General features: G+C 46.6%; 2 protein-coding genes across 4 annotated transcripts in view; one reads left to right on the forward strand and one right to left on the reverse strand.

Annotated features, from left to right (window-relative positions):
• The window catches only part of NNT (nicotinamide nucleotide transhydrogenase), a 52,363-nt gene extending 46,298 nt beyond the window's left edge, over window positions 1–6,065 (reverse strand). Inside the window, exon 1 of one of the 2 annotated variants that reach the window (XM_081212709.1) lies at window positions 5,819–6,065. The gene's annotated coding sequence lies outside the window, so the exon portion shown is untranslated. Of the gene's footprint in view, window positions 1–4,993; window positions 5,013–5,818 lie in introns of those variants that run through there. The other variant, XM_081212710.1, reaches the window with a different exon arrangement.
• LOC308597188 (uncharacterized protein C5orf34 homolog) overlaps window positions 1–8,568 on the forward strand; it is a 490,376-nt gene that overhangs the window by 439,223 nt on the left and 42,585 nt on the right. The gene's annotated exons all lie outside the window — the stretch shown is intronic.

Here is an 8,568-nt window from a genome sequence, read left to right on the forward strand (position 1 = left end):
CCACCTGCCAACCCGAACAGGGGGAGCCCGACCAACCAACATGGCACTTGGTGGGCGCGAAGCAGGCACTGGCATGACCTGGTTCAATACTCTTATCCATAAGTTCCTCCATAGGTTCCTCTGACACAAGGAGAGGAGTGCCGGACCAGGCCGCGCTGGGGCCCCTGCTTTGCACCCCCTCAAAAAACTATGCCCAGGGCCCTAACCCTGCTGGCATCCTCCACGCTACACCCCAGGTGAATGGAAGCTTCCCGTGTTTCTATGTTAGTTCCAAGACTATAGTCTTCACGTTTAAGTTACAGTACCTTGAGCCTTCATGTAGCAGAATCTCAAACGCAAAAAGGAGCTGAACAATGAAATTACAGTGGTGCCTCGCAAGACGAAAAGAATCCGTTCTGTGATTCTCTTCGTCTAGCGGTTTTTTCGTCTTGCGAAGCAAGCCCATTGACGGATTAGCGGATTAGCACTATTAGCGGCTTTTAGCGGCTTATCTGCTGATCGGATCAGCTGATAAGCGGCTTAGCGGCTTAGAAAAAGGAGGGGGGAAGGACAAAAAACCAGCAGGAACTCGCAAGGCATTGTCGTCTTGCGAAGCAAGCCCATAGGAAATTTGTTTTGCGAAGCACCTCCAAAACGGAAAACTCTTTCGTCTAGCGAGTTTTCCGTCTTGCGAGGCATTCGTCTTGCGGGGCACCACTGTATGTCACAATCGCAACAATACTAACTGTAAACTTTTCAAGGGTATCATTACTATCACCAGTGATTATACTTTTTTAAAAAAATACTGGGTACAATCCAACAGCCTTGAAAATTAATGAGGGTTTTACTATTGTTGTTACTAGGATCTAGGCGTCATTACCGGCAAGCTGGTTAAATCTAGCTACGTATGTTTTATGACGTTCTACATGCAAAACAAAGCCGGTAAGACTAAGTGTATTGTTTTCAAGGATGAAGACTACAAAGGATGGCAAGCTATACGAAGCCCAAATTATATACAGGCGATAACCTACAGCATAGATTTGCTAGTCTACACAGCATGCTGAAGTGAGGTTACGTACCAGCAGATATCAGGCATTTCATAATGCTGGTGACAGCCAATAATGCGTAGCCCAGGAATTAATTCTCTTTTTTCTGCTGGAAGTCTATTTTTAGTGCAACCATAACAACATGTAAAAGACTGAAAATAGCAGCAGCACTTTGGGGCACTCAGTGTGAAGAGTCTGTGCAACTTGAAAGTCCTCATATTATCATTCCAACATAAATTGATCTAGTAAAAATTCTACTTTAAGGTAGGATTAATATGTCAACAAAAAGCGTGCAGAAGTATATAAAAAAATTGCTGTTTAATAGCTTTTAACCAAAAACGTTTATTTCAGCACTGAAGAAACAAAGCACACAGTCGCTCTCCATTCATAGATCAAGTTAAAGTGTAGGCAACATTTTTGCTACTCTCTTGGAAAAAGAAACAAAAGACATTGAAAATTGATACCCACTATACAGCTGCCCAATAAGCACACAGTTATAGTATTTCAAGACAACTCTGACTTCCTCAGCTTGATGTACGAGTTTAAAAAGTTTCCAACAAGCGTAGTTACTAAGCAAATGCCACAAATAGAAAACACAGGAACACTGTGAGAATAGATGCCACGTACCCAGGATATTCAAAATGCGTAAGAAATATACTCACTCCAAGAGAAGTACAGTTAGCCCTTTGCCAAAGGAAGCGAACAGCTGTCAGATAAAAGTGACCCCCTTAAATGAATAGCCCACATTAATAATGCCTAGACTACCCGGGCATTTACCACGTCTGCAGGAAATGCATGAAGCTGGAATCCCCATTCATTAGCAAGTTCCAATTGGCTGCTCTCTGAAAGCAATGCAGTCTATAATTTGCACCAGAGGCACATGATTGGATACAACTCCTTATCAGTCTCTGAGAGGAGTCAAGTTCATTCATTGAGGGAAGGACTTGTGAAAGCCTTCTCAGAGTCACAACCTTTTTAATTTATGCAGCCTGCTGTCAGCGTCCAATCATCTACCCAGGCATGCAAGTTAACCACAAGTCTTAATTCACTGGTGCCTGAAACTGTAGGTCAGAACTGTGCTTTATAGATAACCCTGGCAGTTTATTTATTTATTTTTAAATATGTACAGTATTCGACTATGTCACAGCTTTAGATTTTTATTTATTTTGCCTTTATTTCTCAGGTCTAATATGCTGTTACAGAAATGGGGGGGGTCCCCCCTACAATTTCCATTACTAACTTCAACAATCCTTCAACAGTGCTAATCAGCAATTTAGTTTACCAAGGACAAAAAGGACTAATTTCCAAGAGGAGTACTGGAAAAAAGATAGCTGGGTAAACAAATCCTACCCTGCAAAAAATTAAGAATTAAAAAATGCTTCTGTGTTTTTCAAATACGCATGGCATCAATGCATGCATCGTCTCATCTCACATCTGTAAAGTATTCCGGTTTTCTGGTTTTGAATACATGACCATGTGCTCCTGAGAATCCAGGGTCTGTAACTAAAACACACTTACTCAAATTATAACTGGATAATTTATTTAATATAAAGTAATATTAGCAGCACAATCACATGCACCACAGCCAAAATCCCACTGCCCACCATCACCTTGAATATGGGACCTCAAACTCAAAAAAATAAGGCCTCGTGGCATTTTTGTGGAAATATTATCCCACTATTCAGAAGAATTGAGTTTTATGGTTGTAGAAGAGAAACTATTTCTCTCCCTTATCCATGCCCTTGCTATACACTCCAGGCAAATAGCTGGCATCTTCAAACGGGGCTCTTAACCATTTCTGCAGATCAAAGCAAGACAGGATTTGCCAACCTGTTGCCTTCCAGATGTTTGGACCAGAACTTTCACCAGTCCCAGTCAGCATGTGCTAGCTGAGGTTGCTGGGGAATTGCAGCCCAAAACAGCTGGAGAGCAACAGCTTGACAAATATGAAATGGGGAAGGAGACAATCTATAAGGTCCAATGTGCAATGCTGGTAATTTGCATATCCAAATGTCTGGGAAGAAGTCCTTGGGAAAGTGCCAGAGTGCCGCAGGCCAACTGCAATTCCCTGGCGTGTGCTCCTACCTTTCATGTTTTATTGAAGTACACAATGGCAAAACGATAAACTCTGAAGTGTGTTTCTAGAACTATGCCTGGAAGGCCACAGCAAAACAAGGCAGAGTGCATTGCCTCCCATTACCTAACATACTCAACGAGGCCTACTTCCAGATAAATATGGACGTGAGACCTGCAGGTCAACAGTACTGCCAGAGACTTGAGAGAGTCACACCTTGCTAGTAGTAGTAGTAGTAATAGTAATAATAATAATAATTTATTATTTATACCCCGCCCATCTGGCTGGGCTTCCCCAGCCACTCTGGGCGGCTTCCAACAAAATATTAAAATGCTGTAATACATCAAACATTAAAAGCTTCCCTAAACAGGGCTGCCTTCAGATGTCTCCTAAAAGTCTGGTAGTTGTTCTTCTCTTTGACATCTGGTGGGAGGGCGTTCCACAGGGAGGGTGCCACTACTGAGAAGGCCCTCTGCCTGGTTCCCTGTAACTTGGCTTCTCACAGTGAGGGAACTGCCAGAAGGCCCTCGGTGCTGGACCTCAGTGTCAGGGTATAACGATGGGGGTGGAGACGCTCCTTCAGATATACTGGGCCGAGGCCGTTTAGGGCTTTAAAGGTCAGCACCAACGCTCTGAATTGTGCTTGGAAACGTACTGGGAGCCAATGTAGGTCTTTCAAGACTGGTGTTATATGGTCTCGGCGGCTGCTCCCAGTCACCAGTCTAGCTGCCACATTCTGGATTAGTTGTAGTTTCCGGGTCACCTTCAAAGGTAGCCCCACATAGAGCGCATTGCAGTAGTCCAAGTGGGAGATAACCAGAGCATGCACCACTCTGACGAGGCAGTCCACAGGCAGATAGGGTCTCAGCCTACATACCAGATGGAGCTAGTAAACAGCTGCCCTGGACACAGATTTGACCTGTGCCTCCATGGACAGCTGTGAGTCCAAAATGACTCCCAGGCTGCGCACCTGGTCCTTCAGGAGCACAGTTACCCCATTAAGGACCAGGGAATCCTCCACACCTGCCCGCCTCCTGTCCCCCCAAAACAGTACCGTACTTCTGTCTCGTCAGGATTCAACCTCAATCTGTTAGCTGCCATCCATCCTCCAACCACCTCCAGACACTCACACAGGACATTCAGTAGTAGAGGTAGATGACCTGCAGCCCTCCAGAGGTTGCTGATATCTGGCTCCCATCAGGCCCAGCTAACCTGTCCAACAGGCAGGGATGATGGGAGCCATATTCTGACAACATCTGAAAGGCCACAGGTTAGCCACCCTTGCCTTAAAAGGGCAATCCAGTTTCAAAGATATGGCAACCTAAATGTGCAACCGTACCTTTGAAGCAGGTCCCAGAACAGTTTTAATTTTTAAAAAGGGAAGTATAATGAAGCATTGCCCTCCAGCCCTGGCTCTCACATCTTAAAAGATAAGGCGTGACTCCCAAGAAGAGACTTGTGGCTTCTGAAGTCATGTGAAAGCAACCATAATTAAACCACTTCTTCCCAGATCCTTCCCCCTCACACAGCCTCTCTCCTGCCCTTTATATATGAAAGCAGCTTCCTCAAATCCCAAACGGTGCCCATTTCAAGGCTCAAACAAGGTCACGTCCTCCATTCCCACCTTACATTTGACCTCCACGTAACAGGCAAACCGCGATGTTGACTTTGGCAACTGTTGCGGTTCCCTTCTGACAGTTAGAAAAAGAAAGGGAGAAAAGCTCTCAGAGGCCCGCATGCACACGCCTTTATGCCAACTTATTTTTGCTGCATAACAATAAAGACGCTTTGGCTAAGCTGGAAGATGCCAAAAAAGCACATTCCTTTTAAATCTCTTTCCAAAAGAAAAAAGCTTCCCTTCACTTCGGAGGCATGTGGTTTCTACATGCCTTACCTGCATGTTCTTTCTCAATCATTTTGTTGCAGGACAAACAGGCCAGGGGCGGCATGTCAGAGTCAAACCAACAGATTGCTCACTCAATGGTTTGGGGTTTTTTGGGGGTGAGGAACGTACCAAAGGTGAGTTTCCCTCCTGTGCTAAACCCATTGAAACTTGGACCCAGAGGCGCCTCCTTGCGAGTAGCAGCCTGTCCCCCCCCCCAAAAAAAGCCTTTTTCTGCTCCTGTCTGTGCCACTCTTAACCATAACGGGCAAAATGGGAAGCAGCTGCTGCTGCTACTGCTGCTTTCATCCCCCTCGCCTCCCTCTTTTCTCCTTAACTTCAGCGGGCCTAGAATAGCAACAGTTCTGCTACTCCTAGTTGCCAAAGTTGCGCTTTGTGCGTGGAGGGAAAGCGGCGGGTTTAACCCTTTGCAGGGCAGCCTGCTCTCATTTCATTTTAAAGCACATCAATATATACAGTATCAGTCATCCTCACCTCCTCGCAGTCTCCGCTTTTTTTTTTCTCCCCCAACCGCGATGGATGACGAGGAGGGCAGATGCCAGAAGCGCATAAAAGCGTGGCACAACAAGCAAACCGGGCGGGAGATGCGATCGAGGGCAGGGGAGGGCAGGGGGGGAGAAAGTGTTTCCAAGCCTCAGCCCCCGCCCCAAAAGCAATCGCGGCGAGCGACGGCCGTGAATGAACCGATACCGCCCCCCCAAAAAAAAAACAACAACCCAGAGACACCGAGCAAGCCCTAGGGCGCGCCGAGAAGAAAGGAGGAAGAAGAGCCGAGCGGAGGAAGAGAAGAAGAGGAGACAACAGCTCGCTACCTACCTCCCGCCCTTTGCGCCCTGCTGCCCGCTCCGGCCCCGCTTCTCTCTTTTTTTGCAAATCTATGCAATATTGCGCTTGACCTTCCCGGCTCGCCGGAGCTGCCGGCGCGAGACGGGAAGCCGAGGGGAGAGCAGCAGAGCCGGCGCGAGGCCCCAGCCAAGTGGGCGGGGCTCGAGCCGCCCGCAGCCCAGAAACTGGAAGGGGATGGGAGCGGAGAAGAGAGAGACCCTGTCTGGGCAGAGGCGAGGTCACGTGGCGGGGAGCCGCGCTCACCTCTTGCGAAAGAGAGGGGGCGGCAGAGGGTCTCTCGCCGACGCGTCACGCCGCTCCCGGAGTGCGCATGGGCGCGCGCGCCCCTGGGGCTTATTTCATTTTATTTTTGCAGCGCGCGGAGAGGGGCTTGCTTTCAATTGAGGGTTGAACTGCGCCGCCGGCTTGTCGTTTCCTGCAGCAGGACACCTTGGGGAGACGGAAAGGCCGAGGAGTAAACCCTACGCAAAAATCCTCCCCAGTGGAGTCCCTAAGATAGTTGGATGGCGCCTTGTGTTGTACTCCTCCTTCTGGCAACTCCTGCAGGCTCCATAGGCGCCAACTCCTAGGGGTTGAGTCCCTTCAACGCCCCAATAAAATATTTGAGGGGACTAGACTCCCCCAAAAAGTTGGTGGGCATTGCCATTCTAATAGGGTGCGTGAGCCGTGTCTTGTGATCGATTATGTGGGTTGGGGGCTTACCTATACCCCCCACTTGAATAAAATATACCTCTCCCCGCTATATTTTATTCAAGTTGGCAGGGGGGGCAGGTAAGCCCTTACCCACATAATAGACACTTGCCAAAAGAATCTTTATCATTAAGGAAATAAAAATGAAAAAGCACCAGTCCCAATACAGATCCTCTGGGAAAGCAATTTCTTAGTTCTCTCTGTTCTGGCAATTGTCAAATCATTATTGCTACTCTTTAACCAGTTTCCTACTCTTTAACCAGTTGCTAATCTGCACAAAACTCATCTGGAAGCAGTGGCCTAATTGCTTCCATACTTTACCCCAGAACATAGCTTCAGTGCAGAAAAATACATTTGAGAAATAAAAATGTGAAGTTACCAAGCTGCTAGTTCCAGCATTCATAAATTACAGTGATTAATAAAATACTTGAAGAGTTTGGACCTCCCTTATGCTGCTTTTGTAAAGAATGTCTTCTTATTCTGGAATCTTATAATGGCCAGCTCTGAAAGGGTGAGCCAAGAGCTACTGTTGAAACTCCTGCTTGTGCCAGATGAGCAAGCAATCCCAAGTTGCCACATTTTCTAAGCATACATTCTTCCTAATGAGTCTTGTCAATGCCAGGGGCTCATCATTCCAAACAAGCATGCATTGGAATGAAGCCTTCTCTTCCTAATTATTTTTATATGAGAACTTTGAAACTTTAAGAACTGGTACCTAGGCTTGTTTCTTTTCATCCTCCCTTCTCACTTTTTGTGGCATGTATTTTAGATTGTAAGCCTCTGACCCTACACAAGTTGTCTATCAGCCAGTCTTGATTTTTGAAATATGAATACATGTTGACACCATTCTCAAACCATTGTACATGTAAATGCTTCCTACAAGATGATAGGGAGTGCAGTCCTGTGGACACTTTCTGAGACAAAGCCCCATTTAGCATAGTGTGACTTGACGTAAGGGAAAATAATAATAAAATTGTGCTGACTGGCTGCAATCCTGTGCATTCTTTTCAGGGAGTAGGCCCCATTGAACCAAGTGGGATTCAGTCCCAAGGTGGTGCCATTTCCTTTTGCATAGTTAAGAGCAGTGCTATTTTTCTAGAAATATAGAGCTCACCATGAGCACCTCTATCATTCTCTTAGAATAGCAATGGTGCCCACCTGAGAGGTGCAACAACTGAGTTCCAGTGAATTCTGGCTGGAGGAAAAAGCATGGTGCACTCATCATTCTTACTGCATAGGGTTGCCATATTTCAAAAAGTAAAATAGTGATTTATTTTTATTTATTTTTTAGCTTTTGGAGCTGTTTCCGCTGCTTTTTCCATCACGTTGCTGTACATCCAGGCTTTCCCTGACCTTTTGACAGTTCGGCATAATCCCCCCCCCCCATTTCCACACCTGAAAACCAGAACATGTCAGGAATTTTCCTGACATATGGCAAGCCTATTACTGCATTTGGTATGTGCTTGTGTCTATGCTGTATAAAAAAATGAGAATGCAAAAAATAAAAAAGAGTGGCTTTGTTTAGCTAGGTACAGTGTATAGTCAATTAAATACGGCCACTTGAAGGGATTATTTTCATTCTACACTGAATTTGTGTGAGCGAGAGCACACTTGTGTGTGTGAGAGAGAGAAGGCCCAAATCAAGGATGGGAAACCTAGGGGGTGAGCTTTCCCCAGATATTGAACTACAACTCCCATCAGCCTTAACCAGCATGGCCAATGCTTATGCATTATGGGCGTTGTAGTCCAACATCTGGGGGGGGGGGACACATCCCCAATAAGGTTCCTGGCTTTATATCCACATAAGCAGATTTCTCTCTGTGGGGTGGAAGCCTGTCTGGGAGTTAACAACACTTCGTGCATTTGACAGGGGCGGACTGCACCCCACAACAGCTTTATGCCACCGCAATAGGAAGGCGATTTAGGGGCCCTGGAGGCTCTCCCTGTTTCTCCACAAGTGGGGTCCCGTTAGGCCCCGCGCGTTGCCATGGCGACGCAGGAGCGAGGGGAGGCCTCCGGGGCGCTGCGAG

Source organism: Podarcis bocagei (assembly GCF_964188305.1).
Source record: "Podarcis bocagei genome assembly, chromosome: 11".
In the NCBI taxonomy this organism is placed as follows: domain Eukaryota; kingdom Metazoa; phylum Chordata; class Lepidosauria; order Squamata; family Lacertidae; genus Podarcis; species Podarcis bocagei.